The sequence below is a fragment of the Furipterus horrens genome, unplaced genomic scaffold (assembly GCF_987537825.1).
Source record: "Furipterus horrens unplaced genomic scaffold, mFurHor1.1.pri manual_scaffold_4, whole genome shotgun sequence".
Taxonomy (NCBI): Eukaryota; Metazoa; Chordata; class Mammalia; order Chiroptera; family Furipteridae; genus Furipterus; species Furipterus horrens.
Window position 1 is genome coordinate 40,014,165 of NW_028327174.1, and position 13,806 is coordinate 40,027,970.

A 13,806-nucleotide genomic window follows, 5' to 3' on the forward strand; every position below is an offset into this window, starting at 1 on the left:
AAATACGAGAAATATCTCGGCCCTTCCTCACACAGGATTCGATTTCCTTGTTTACTTTCTCCTATAAAAAAAGTTCTACCCAAAGTAAAAAGGAAAGAAAAAGGCCTATTTTTAAAAAAGAAGTTTCCTCTGCATTAATGGACATTATCCCTACTGCAACAGACTACCAAAAAACAAAACAAAAACCTTCCCCTTACGCTCTACTTGGTGCACTTTCACAGGTTTTATGGTAAGTTTGCGGACTTCATAACTGATTCACTGGTTCTGAGACCAACAGCAAAGGCCAGAGAATTTTTTAAGAAACCAACATTTCCAACCCCCCTTTAGACCTACTGAATTGGTGATTTTGCAGATGGCACTCTTCAAATTCCTTTTTAACAAGCCATCAGGGGCGATTCTGATGCAAATTAAAAGAAATGAACGACTGCTGGAGAAGTTTCCTCCGTTTGGTACGTGCATTAATTTCGCAAACAGCGGCACGATCCGCTGGAGGGCGGGGCTGGTCGCGGCGGTGGCTTATCCGGGTGGCACTAGGACCGCGGTGGCGCCGGCCGCCGTTGGGGCGGGGCCCAGCTGTTCCCGGAGCCCGGGACTTGCTGCTGGGCCCGCCCCTGAAGGCGGGTCGGAGTTGACTTAAACTCTGGGACCGGGGAGGCTGGCTTGTCCTCCTCTTACCCCTGCTGGGTTCCGTGGTCGTAAGTGTGGGACCCAGTACCCGGCTGCCCTCTCGCTCGCGTTCTCGGGTCTCTGGCAGTCAGCACCGGGAGCCCAGGTACCCAAGGGGAGGGGGGAAGGGCGCGCGCCCGCCCGCCGAGCGCTTTTGTTCTGAGGCAGTAACGGAGTCGCGCGGGCTGCGGGTGCCGGGGCGGTTCCCGGCCTTGAGATTCCCTCGGGCTTGCGCTCCCCGCGGGCCGCCGCCCCGAGCCCGGGTGGCCTGTCCCACCGCTGCGTTGCTCGCGGTCCCGGAACGGCTCTGGCCTGCGGAGTACCGCCAGCCGGAGCCGGAGGGCGCCACCTCGCCGGGTGTTTACCTTAAATTGCCTCAGCCCTCACCGTGGAGGTCGCGGGTGGCGTCTGCGTGTACGCATTTTGTTCAATTAGAGAGCGGTTGGTTAGATGGCGTGGTGTAAGAGTAGCTTCTGTTTTTAATTATTTTCTGTCGCTGGCGCGGAAAAAAAATCTTTGTTTTGCATTTACTATTTAGTGAGCGTTCACTCCCTCCCCACTCCCATTTTCATGTGTTCCTCCCGAAACAAATGCTCCGCTTGCATCTCCAAGTGGCCTGCGAACGCTTCTGTGCCGAAGATGGTTTCGTCCTAGAGGCATTTTTAAATGCACAGAAGTCATCCCGGTTTTAGGTGTTCTTGAGGGACGCGGATTCCCTCCGCACACGTCTTTAGGGTCCTGAGTTCGCCGTCAAGCTTTCGGGGAATAGTTTCAGTGAAAGCAATTTATTTGTAATATTTCCAGTGTATGTCTTAAAGGTAAAAGAGAAGAGCAGGTGATGTATGAGCCTGGGGTGCATTTTAATTGGGCGGGTCGCAGAACTTAATATGTTAGCTCTGTAAATCATTTAAGTTTTATTCAGTATTAACATGCACCCATTAAGGTTTTACTCCCCCCGACCCCTGTACAGCTGGTTTCTCTTGCTAATCTGTTAAAGCAAATTGCTAGGGTAACGGACTTGTGTTTGGGAATGCAACGACGGTAGTGGACCTGGAGAAGGGCACATGGATTAGAATTCTAACTTGAAAAGTGAATGGCATTTTAGGCAAGACCTAGTTTTTGTTTTGTTTATTGGCACACTTCAGAATTCAGGAAACTTAGTATGGTTTTCGTGCAACTTGAAGTAACAGCTTTGCACAGCAGTGTCATATCAAGTAAACAGATTGTTATGGGCCAAGTGCGAGAACCAAACGATCAGAGACAACCGAGTCAGAATTTAAAGAGCCTTTATTAGCCGGCCCGCGACTGCCCACTCTCACTCCTCACAGGGATTCAAGTGAGTAGCCCTGAGCCTCAGTACAAAGCTGCTTATATAGCATAAACCCTGGGTTGCCAGCTAGGGGTTAGGAATACAACCGTTATAACTGTGGGCAACGTGAATAACAAAACTACAGAGCAAAACATCCATTGTGAGCAGGGGTGGGGTAGTTATTCTACAGGTGCTACCTACGCGCTTAGCCGATACATGACTTGTTTTGGGCAACTGTCACCATGGGGTTTTGCAAAAATTTTCCACTCTAGTTCAAGCTCTAGCACAGATTAACCTACACTTCTATTAGAAATTTAATATAAGTAAATGATAAATAAATTTTATATAAGTAATTATTAATTATATAATTTCTTGATATTCCAGGACCAAAGAAGTAAATGTTGTAGAGGGACACTGACATGTTTGGGGCAAAATTTGGAATATATATGATAATGAAGGGATAACACCTAATATAAAGGTAAGTATGCCACCTCTTAAGTAGCCTACCCTAATATATCTGTCATGGAACAAAATTACTAATTAAATGAATCAGCATTGGCTAAAAATTGAACTATCGGACAATATGGGTTTCATGACAAAACTTAGAAATAATATGGTTGGCTTAGTAGCATGGAGTATTCATCTTTGCAAGTTATGGAAGAGATTTTTTTATGCTAAGGTGACTGGTACAAATTACTAAGGCAGAAGTCCAGCTAAAATTATTCTCTACGCGCTTAAAAAATTTATTTATTTGTTTAGTTTATTTATTTATTTATTTTTAGAGAGAAGGGAAAGGAGAGGGAGAGGGAGAGAAACATCACTGTGGTTGCCTCTCGCTTGCGCCCCCAACTGGGGACCTGATGTACAACCTATTCGTGTGCCCTGACTGGGAATCAAACTTTTTTTAAATTTAAGATTTTATTTACTTGCTTTAGAGAGGGAAAGGGTGGAAAGAAAACGTGGGAGAGGAACATCAAAGTGTGAGAGCTACACTTATCAGTTGCCTCTCACACACCCCCAACTGGCAGTCCTGTCCGCAACCCAGGCATGTGTCCTGATTGGGAATTGAACCTACAGCCCTTTGGTTGGCAAGACAGCACTCAATCCACTGAGCCACACCAGCCAGGGCTCTGTTTCTTTTTGATTGTTTTTATTTATTATTTCTGGCACGTGGTGTTGGGGGAAGACAGCACAGAGCACAACTCTGGAAGACCCATTTCATGAGAGAACAACCTATAAAGCCAAAGAGATACTCTTCAGGGCTTCTTCCATCTTGTAAAAACCAAATTTAGAAAACCTTGTGTAATGAATAAGACCATGGTGCTTGCAGTCAGACTACTGAGCGTCAGATTTTGGCTATACCATTTACTATCTGTACAACCTTGTGAAAATAATTTAACTTCTCTGTCTCAGTTACCTGATCTGGAAAATGGGGATAACAGTAGTACCTACCTCATAGGATTGTTGTTATAATACAGCACATTTGGAACAGCTCCTGGCACATGGTAAGTGCTCAATAAATTTTAGCTGCTGTCATGTATTATACAAAATTCAGTTTGCTAATTTAACTTTTAAATAAATTTATTGACTTTGTGTTAAGTTTTCCACTATAGATCTCCCATTACTACTTGTGCTCCACCTTCTGTCCTCCACCTGGGAAAAATTGTCACAATTGTCTTCCCCTGGGAAAAATTGTCACAGTTGTCTTCTGGAACCCAGTCTCTGGTGTCAAAAAGGTTGGGGACCGCTGCAGGAGGCAACCTATCGATGTTTCTCTCACATCGATGATTCTTTCTTTCCCTCTCTCTAAAATCAAACCTTTTTATAAAATTAAAAAAAAAAATCATAAGCAGATTACTGTTTTTATGCTCCAAAAGAAAATTTATTGTATCACATAATTTAAAGGTCTTGTAGCTCCACCTTCGGGTTTGGCTTGATCTAGCATCTGAATTTGAAATAAAGTTTTGAAGACCTGAGACACTTCTTTGAGCTCTGCTGACTTCAGCTTTGATTTTATTCTCAGGCACACCTCCCTTAATTGGGTAGCCCTAGTATCTCTAGGTATATATATGTTGATGAAAGAATATCCAAACCTGTAGAATAATGTTACAAGAGTTTATTTGAACCTAACTGAGGGACATGCATGGAAGCAAAATCTCAAGGGATTGAGAAAACGCTGTGGAGAATGGCAATTTTGCACTTCTGTATTTGGAATAGAAGGAAAAGAAGGATTTTACACTGGTGGTAGGTTATGGAGGCTGGAGAAAGCAAGGGGGAAAGTCACTACCAATAGATAAAAAGTAAAATGGGGAGATACATACATTGGTGGGTACTGGATGTTAACATTCACAGTAAATAGGGATGGTTTACAGGCAACAAGATCATCTGCTCCCTTGAGGGTGGTTATGCCTCCCAGGGATCTTTAAAAGATTACTCTGGCTTTTCAAAGGTGACAGGAACAATGGACAGGGCTTGCTTAAGGCAAAGATATACCTTTTACTAAGCAGGTCATAGGCCCAAAGCGGTACTACCCACCCACCATGATCTGTGCAGTTAGGAATTTAGGATCAGATCCTGTGAGGCTGCCTTGGTCACTGGGCTTATCGTACTTATCACATGGTCCTTTTGTTAACATATCCAATCAGCTTCAACTTGAACAGATCATGCCTTTTGTCTGCTTGCTCTACCAAAAGTTTAAATTTCAATGGCTCTCATTTGGTCATTTGTCCATTGTGCTAATATGAAAATGCTGTTTGGATTTTGGTTTTGGTTGTTTTTTTAAAAAACTCAGAGATATACCAGTAATTCATATATCATATTTATGTAATTCAGTTAGCCCATTTTATCACCAGTTAGTTTTAGAACATTTTCTCTACCATAAAAAGAATCTCTGCTCTGGCTGGTGCAGCTCAGTAGATTGAGTGCTGGCCTATGAACCAGAGGGTTGCTGGTTTGATTCCCAGTCAGGGCACATGCCTGGGTTGCGGACCAGGTCCCCAGTTGGGGACACACAAGAGTCAACCACACATTGATGTTTCTTTCCGTCTCTTCCTCTCCTCTGAAAATAAAAAAAACTTTAAAAAAAAAGAATCTCCATACTCCTTTGCAGTCACTCCTTCTTCTTCAACCCATTCATTCCTAGGCAGCTGTTAAGCTCATTTGTCTCTAGATTTGTGTATTCTGAACTTATCATGTGGTCTTTTGTTAGTCTTCTCTCACCACGCACAGTATTTTTAAGGTTCATCCATGTTGACACATGTATGTACATTCCTTTTTATTGCCAAATAATACATTGTGTAAATATGCCACATTTTGTTTTTATTCTTTTGTTAGTTAATAGACATTTGTATGGTCAATGTCTATCCTGTGTCAGTACCACGTGGTCTTATTTACTGTAGTTTTATAGTGTTAAAGAAAATTAAACCAAATAAATTTTAAGATCTAATTGACTTTATTGAAAGATTCATGAATTAGGCAGCATTCCATCTAGTAAATAGAGAAGTGCTCCAGGAAGTTGTGGAAAATTAACATAATAATACTTCATGTCAATATAATTGAAAAATTAAAAAGGAAAATGGAAGGATTTTATAGGAAACTGGTTGGGGCAAGAAAGTTATTAACAAAAGAGAAGGAAGGATTGTTTTAGGCAAGGTCACCTGACTGGGGGAAGGGCAGCAGAGCGCTTTTTCCCTGCAGATTGCATCACTAATTGCACTAATTGCAATCAAGAAATTCTCCCAGGAGGGGCTGAAACTAATCCAGCCTTGGTTTGCTATCTTGGGAGAAAAGTGACCAACATTTAGCCTGTTGATTCTTCTTTAACAGTACTAGTTAGTTTTGAAATTAGGAAGTATGAGTCCTCCAACTCTACTCTTTCAAATTGAATTTTAGGGTCTGGTTCTCATTTTCTGCAGAGACCTGGGATTTGGGTAAAGGTTGCACTGAATCTGTAGGTCAATTTGGAGAGTATTGCCACCATACCAGTATTAAATCCTCCAGTCTATGAATGTGGGTTTGCTTATCCCTAGTTATTTAGGTCTTTAATTTCTTTAGCAATGTTTTATATAGTATTCAGAGTATGAAATTTTTACTTTGTTAAGTTTATCTGAAAGTTTTTATTCTTTTTGATGTTACTATACATGGGTTTTTTCCTAGATTAAATGTTTTATAGAAATACATTTGGTTTTCGTATATTGAGCTTGTATTAGACAACCGAGCCAAACTAATTTATTAGCTCTGTGAGGTTTTTAGTGGATTCTTTAACAATTTTTTTATATACAAAATGAGGTTTTCTGCAAGTAGAGGTACTTTTACTTCTTCATTACCAGTCTGGATGTCTTTTACTTACTCTTTTTGCCCAGCTGCAATGGTTAGAACCTCTAGTGCAGTGTAAATAGACTTGGCAATAAAAGATACTGTCTTATTCCTGTCTTAGAGGAAAACTGTGGGGTATTTTAGATGTATCTTACCAAGTTTTCTTCTGTTTATAGTTTCAGTATTTTTATTATGAAAGGGTGTTGGATTTTAAGATGCATTAAATTTCAGTCATATTAGATGTTGACTTCTTCTGTGATGATCATGTGATTTGTTCTTTATTCTACTGATATGTTACATAACATTGATTTTCTTTTTAACGTGGAACCCATCTTGCATTTCTGACATAATTCCCATTTGGTCATGGCATATAAATATTTTTATTTGCTGCCGTATTTGGTTTTAGTATTTTGTTGATTTTTGCGTGTATACTCATAACAGATTGGTCTGTAGTTTTATTGTGATATCTGGTTTTGGAATTATGGTAATAATGGCCTCAGAGAATTGAGTTGGGAAGTATTCTCTCTTATTTTATGTTTTAGAAGAGTGTGTAGAATTGGTTTTAAATTAAAAATTTTTTTTTATATAATTCACCAGAATGCCACCAGGGCCTATTCTGAGTAGTTTCTGTTACTTAATGCAATCTCTTCCTAGTTCTGCTTAGATTTCCTCTGTCTTCTTAAGTCATTTTTGTTGATACGTCTTTTGGAGGTCCTTTGGTGGTTTTGCACACAATTCCAATGTGTGTATAGAGGGGAATTACCCTCACCAACACAAGGAGTTCTCTGGACAGATTAAAGGAAGAGTCCCACAAGACCAAATCCCTACCATTTGGATGCCAGTTATTTGTTACTTGTGCTTCTGACCCACTGGCTATAGATTGCAGGTTCCCAGGAACCCCTGCTTGGACTTCAATGCTAGTTGCAAGTCCAGGTTGTTACCTGTACTTCCCTCTGACTGACCAGCTATAGATTTATAAAGGTTTTCAAGACCCCCTTCTCTGGGTTCAATTAATTTTCTAGGGCAGCTTACAGAACTCAGACATTTTACTTGACTTGATTACTGGTTTATTACAAAGGTTATGAATCAACAGCCAGGTGGAAGAGATGCAAAGAGTGAGGTATGTGGGAAGGGGCTTTCATGACCTCTCTTAGCATGCCATTCTTCCCAGATTTCCATGTGTTTACCAACCCTGAAGCTCTCTGAACCCTGTCCTTTTGGGGTTTTATGGAGGTTTTTTAACAGTCATGATTCATTAAATGAAAAGAAACCTTTACTAGTTTTAGGAATCTGTGCCAGAAATGAGGGTGAAGGCCAAATATCCAAACTAAATCCAAACTGAACATTATTGATAGAGTTTAAGCGAAATGACTGTGATAAAACCAGTTTTAGCAAAGGTTAATTGGTATAGACAAGAGTTAAATTTTCTAAGGCACCTTATCAGTGTTACAACAAAACAATATTATTTGAAGACTTGCTGTATATATTTTTTAATATAAATTATAATATCACAGGGAGTTTGACTTTTTTATCCAAATTATTAAACATATTAGCCTACAATTATTCATAGTATTTTTAAAATACAAGGTTGATAGTACTATCCCCATTTTATTGTTTAGTAATTTGAGTGTTTTTTCCTTGGTCAATCTAACTAAAGGTTTATCAGTTTCTTTGATCTTTTCAAAGATCCAACTTGGGATTTTGAACTTTTTCTCTATTGTTGTAGTCTCTCTGCGAAACTTTATGACAACAAAGGACATAATATAGGACCAATGGGGGAAAACTGCATAGGCAAATTTCATAGAGGTCAGATGTATACTTACAGCTTCTCCCTCCATGAGGATTGCATGGACATGCTTTTTCTGCAGCTACAGACTACAGGGACACATGATCTCAAGAATAATTCATATATGTTAAAAAATCTCCAGGCCCTGGCTGATGTGGCTCAGTGGATTGGGTGCTGGCCTGTGAACCAAAGGGTTGCCGTTTTGATTCCCAGTCAGGGCACATGTCTGGGTTGCGGGCCAGGTCCTTAGTTGGGGGCGCACAAGAGGCAACCACACGTTGATGTTTCTCTCCCTCTCTCCCTTCCCTTCTCTCTAAAATTAAATAAATAAAATCTTAAAAAAAAAAAAAAAAAAAGGTCTTTAGGACTCTAAAGCACATTTATGTAGGTTACAATAACATTTACGACATTAGAAAGTAAAACTGAGAAATTTTTAAAAATTACTTTATTTAGAAATACAATGAATCCTCCTTACATGTTAATATAAATATTTTCCAAAATAGTGAAAAGAATAGCATTGTTTTGTATATTTACAAATCTCTAATGTCCGGCTTAACAGAAAGTTGGATTCTCCTCTCTGCTTTTTGCCACATGTAGTTTTAGTTGAAGTAGTTGAAAAGTGTTTATTGGGTGATAGAAAATCATCTCAGGTAGGTGACTGCTTCATTATGGCCCTAAAGATTCACTGCCACAATTTCTGTCAGTTTTTACATTTTCCTTCCACATGACCATGTCATGTCACTGGACAAAGTGTGTTGTGGCTAGGGTGGCTTGGAGCATGGCATCAGTCAGTTTCACAGCTGAGTTATTGCTGTCCCTTCTTACCCAGCAGAACTTGCGTAGTTCCTCTGTTGGAGAAGGAAGATAATAGACCTGGGGGGGTGGATAGCTATCAAGTAGTGGGAACAGAAACCATTACTCTATAATTTATCCCTGGTTTTGCCACCATCCTCAGCATACTGCTGGCCAATGGAAGATCTTAATTTAAGGACACTTAGTAACTTTCAGCAGTTACTGACTTTAAGAGTGGATGTCCTTGGGAATTGTGTCCTTGGGCGAAGGCCTGAATACCTCATCTTATTAGTCATGATTTCCTGTGGTTTCTGATTAAGGGAAAGCAGAACCATTCTTGTATGTATTTCCTAGGCTATAATTATGGCTCTGAATTTAACTGATTGCTGGATCTGTCATCCCTTACCTGATCTTGTTGACGAGTAAATTCTGTCCTGTAGGTCTCTTCTGGTACTTGGGGTCCCCTTGTATCATTAATCTCAACCTTCAGTTTTATAAAAGTCTTGATATTAACCTATTCCAAAAAAATGCCTCTATTGAGGTTCTTAACAATCCTCTCAACAGAACCTGGGACAGCCAGAGTAAGCACTGGAATGTGGTTCATAATGACGGGTAACTAACAAGAATTAACAGTTTTATCACTTTTCTTCAGAGACCTTTAAGCCTGTTTCATGGGACTGGTCTGTTTTTTTCTACTTAGGAGGCACAAAATTGGCTCATTCCTATCTTAATAAGTGATATTTACACTCCTAATAAAGTTTGTACCCCCAAAGAATACTGCATCTTATGTAGACTACTTGCCTGCAAAATACTAATTCCGTACTCGAGGCAGTTGTCAGATGTTTACTGTTTGACATCCCCAACCCTCTAATGGGTTGTACTTTCTTGAGGTGGGTACCTGGGGAGGTCTCCAAAATGAGTTAGGCAGAACTATTAAGGCTTTCAGTGAGCAGTAGGCTATAGGAAGTTAAGTTTTGAGGGAGTCAAAAGTTATACTTGGATTTTCAACTGTGGTGGGTCGGTGGGAGTAGTCAGTTCCCCTGACCAGTGTGTTACGTTGTTTAATGGTTACCTGTAGTGTAAACTTTCTAGCCAGACTGATAGTTGCATTGCTCTCGACTGCGTTCTGGCCAGTCATGGTGGGATATATGTGATTGCCAATACCCCATGCAGTACTTGGATTTATCAGTCAGGAAAAGTACTGTATCCCACTCCCCAGAAAGACTTAGAGTTGTAGGTGAACAGCTTCACCATGGTGCCCCAATGACCTTGTCTTCCATTAGGCTTCACATTTAACCTCAGTCTGACCCACATCTTGGCAGGACACCCTGTAAATCCTCCCAGAACAAATGCTGATATGCAGCCTTGTGAGATATAGCCACAAAGTTGTTTCTTGTGTGTCTCCCTAGTTTCATCTGAGCGTAGGACTTTACCATCTCCCTTCCTCTTTGGAGTACAGCTGTAGGCTATAAAATGGCTCCTCAGCAACCTCTGTTCTTATCTGCCTCAGTACAACCTCCCAGACTGGGGACACTGATGTTGGTTTTGCTGTTTAATAAATTGTATATGAATACTTGTATATGAATACATTTGGTCTTGTCTCCTTTTTAACTGTATGACAGTATGGAGAACCAACTTGACAGCTGTGATAGTAGGACTTCTAGCCCTGCTAGCCATGGTGCTATTGCTTAGGGAAAATTGCTTAACTTCATTCACATTGTGACAATTAAATGTGATGTATTTAGGCCATTCAGCACAGTTCTTAACATACAGTAAATTCTCAAATGTTAGCTATTATTTATAGTTATTTATAAATAATTATTATAAACAATGTAAAATTTAGAATAATCCATATTTCAAAGCTTATTTCAGGGACTGATAACCTAATTTCTTCTATGACTGAGCTAGAATAGGTTCAATAAATTGTAATACTTCTGGAATTCCTGAAAAATGGCTTTTACACAGGAGTATTGGTGTTTGTGGTTTTGCTGATATTTTTTGTTTATAAGTATCTATAGTGTTGTAGTAGTTTGTGGAACGGAGATGCAGAGGCAATACCAGCAGGCAGAATGATCAGCAACGAACGGAGGGCCGTAGCTCGCTCAGGCTATCAGCGAAGACTGGCAGTCCAACTGTTCCTTTTATTGGGTTACAGAAGTTACTAAAAATAGAACCAATAGGATGTATGTGTATAGAATACATTCCTTACGTGATTAAGGAGCAACATAGCTTCTGCGGATAGATTAAACATTAAACTATTATGACTACAATACTAAACTACATTTTATCTAAAAACTACAAAGCAAGGTAATAAGTGACAAGGGTCCGTTCCACTTCAGATGTTATCACTATGGGAAAGGAGACACTGTCTCTTAGGACCCCTTTGTTCTCAGGAGCCTGTGACCTGGCCACCAGGAACTGCATGCAGCTGCTGGCGTTGGCAAGACTCATTTGCAAGTTCTTCTAGGCTGAGTCACAGGCCACCTGAACAGTAGGGCTTGTATGTAAGCCCCCCGGCAGATGCCATCTGGCTTTCCTCTTTATATAGCTTTTCCCAATACAAATTTAATTTTTTTTTTTTTTTAATTAAAAATGCTGGCTTTCCTCAGTTTAATCACATTATTAGATACTCTCCAAGTACACTTTGGCTAGCGGAACACATTAGATATGGAACTTAAAGCCGTAATGAAAAGTTTCCATTAAAAATGCCCAGAACAAAACCCTGGCTGGTGTGGCTCAGTGGATTGAGTGTCAGCCTGCGAACCAAGTGTCGCTGGTTCAATTCCCAGTCAGGGCACATAACAAGGTTGCATGTCAGGTCCCCAGTTGGGGGTGCCAGTGAGAGGCAACCACACAGTGATGTTTCTCTCCTTCTCTTTCCTCTTTCTAAAAATAAATAAACAAACAAATAAATTATTTTTAAAAAAGCCCAGAACAGAGTTTTTGTTTTTTTTTAGTTATGAGAAAAGTATTATATCATATGTGTGTGTATATATATATTTATACACATGTGATATACATAACACTCAAGTATATATGTATGTATATATATGTGTGTGTGTATATATATATTTTTAAGAAGTATTTTAGGGGTACTGAAATACAAATGAAATCATGGTTGGCATAGATGTGAAGCAGGGAGAGGTAGGACTTTTTCCTATCTATAAGTTTAAATAGGGACTTCTTTAATTTGGTGTTCAGCAATTACAGATAATATTTATTCATTCAACAGACATTTATTGAAGCCTACTGGATGCTGTCTAGATTCGCATCTTTGTGTTTTGTGTAGCCCTGAGACAGTCTTTTTTTTTTTTAATGCCTGTCATCTTGGCTGTTCATAGCACTTTCAGTCTAATAACGTTGTAGTTTCTTTGACGTAATGGTCTTACTTGTATATAAAACTATTCTTTTTATTCTTTTTTTAAAAAAATTATTTATTTGTTCATTTATTTTATTTTTAGAGGGGAAAGGAGAAAGAGGGAGAGAAACATCACGGTGTGGTTGCCTCTCACTCGTGCCCCCAATTGGGGACCTGATGTGCAGCCTAGTCATGTGCCCTGACTGGGAATCAAACCAGTGACACTTGGTTCGCAGGCCGACGCTCAATCCACTGAGCCATAGCAGCCAGGGCTTACAATTTTTTTTTTAAAGTATATTTCTTTGATTATGCTATTACAGTTGTCCCAGTTTTTTTTTTTCCGTTTGCCCCCCCTTCCACCTGGTATCCTCCTTCCTTTCAGCAACCCCACCCCCACCCCATTAGTTCATGTGCATGGGTTGTGCATATAAGTTCTTTGGCTTCTCCATTTCCTTTACTATTCTTAACATCTCCCTGTCTATTTTTTACCTACCAATTATGTTTCTTAATCCCTGTATTTCTTCCCCTGTTCTCCTCCTTCTCCCCACTGATAACCTTCCATATGATCTCCATGCCTATGATTCTGTTCCTGTTTTAGTTGTTTGCTTTGGGTTTTTTTAGCTTTACCTTGTCTGGGAGGTACTTTATCTGCCCTTCCATTCCAAATGATAGATTTGCTGGATAGAGTAATCTTGGTTGTAGGTCCTTAAATACTTGGTTGTCGGATTTTTATACAGTTTGTTTTTCTGGCAGTTACCATTTTTTTGTTTTGAGATCAGTTGTGATCTTTCTTATGGTTGTGCAAAGAGGCAAAGCGTGTCTTCCTATGCCTCCATCTTGGCTGAAAGCCCTGAAACAATTTTTATATGGCACAGTTTGTCCTTTCATGCTCTATTTCTTAATACTTCATCTTTCCTATAGCAAGTTTGCCATGCCCAACTATATATCTTTATCAACCTATCTATCTGTTTATGTATATATAATAAATATAATAAGACAGGTCCATTTTCATAGAGTTCTGTTCATAGGTGTATGTACTTGTGCATGATTGTTTTAAGATAAATATTAATAAAGTTGTTTTTTTGTTGTTTTTGTAGTTTTGTTTGAGAGAGACAGAGAATCCTTGACTTGCTCCACTTGCTTACACTCTGCTTGGTTGATCTTGTATGTGCCCTAACTGGGGATCGAACCTATAACCTTGGCACATTGGGACAACTCTCACCAACTAAGGTACCTGGCAAGGGCAAGGTAGATATTGTTAATTATTCCTCAAAGGTATGATTTTATGTTATTTTTTGCTTTGTCAATTTTGTAATAAGGCTGACTTAGAAATAAAGGAAACTGCTGGGCTGACAATTTTTCAGTTAAACTACATTCTTTGCTCTGCATGGATATATAATACTTTAAAATGGAAAAAATATTTCACAGATTTTTTCCTTAAGTTTAGTGAGGTCTTATGAAATTTTTACGTGAAAATCTACATATGTCGTTAGGTTTATAGTAGATTTAGTCTCGATTTATACCAGCTATTCCATTCCTGTTTTTTCCTCCTTCACACTTAATTTGAATTCTGCAGGCCAC

General features: G+C 39.6%; 1 long non-coding RNA gene across 1 annotated transcript; it reads left to right on the forward strand.

The window, feature by feature from the left end:
• Positions 1-641: 641 nt before the first annotated feature.
• Positions 642-13,468, forward strand: LOC150011561 (uncharacterized). Its single transcript, XR_016510662.1, has 4 exons — positions 642-772; positions 2,360-2,453; positions 3,389-3,480; positions 13,323-13,468. It is a non-coding gene; the product is annotated as an uncharacterized LOC150011561 (long non-coding RNA).
• Positions 13,469-13,806: the final 338 nt, after the last annotated feature.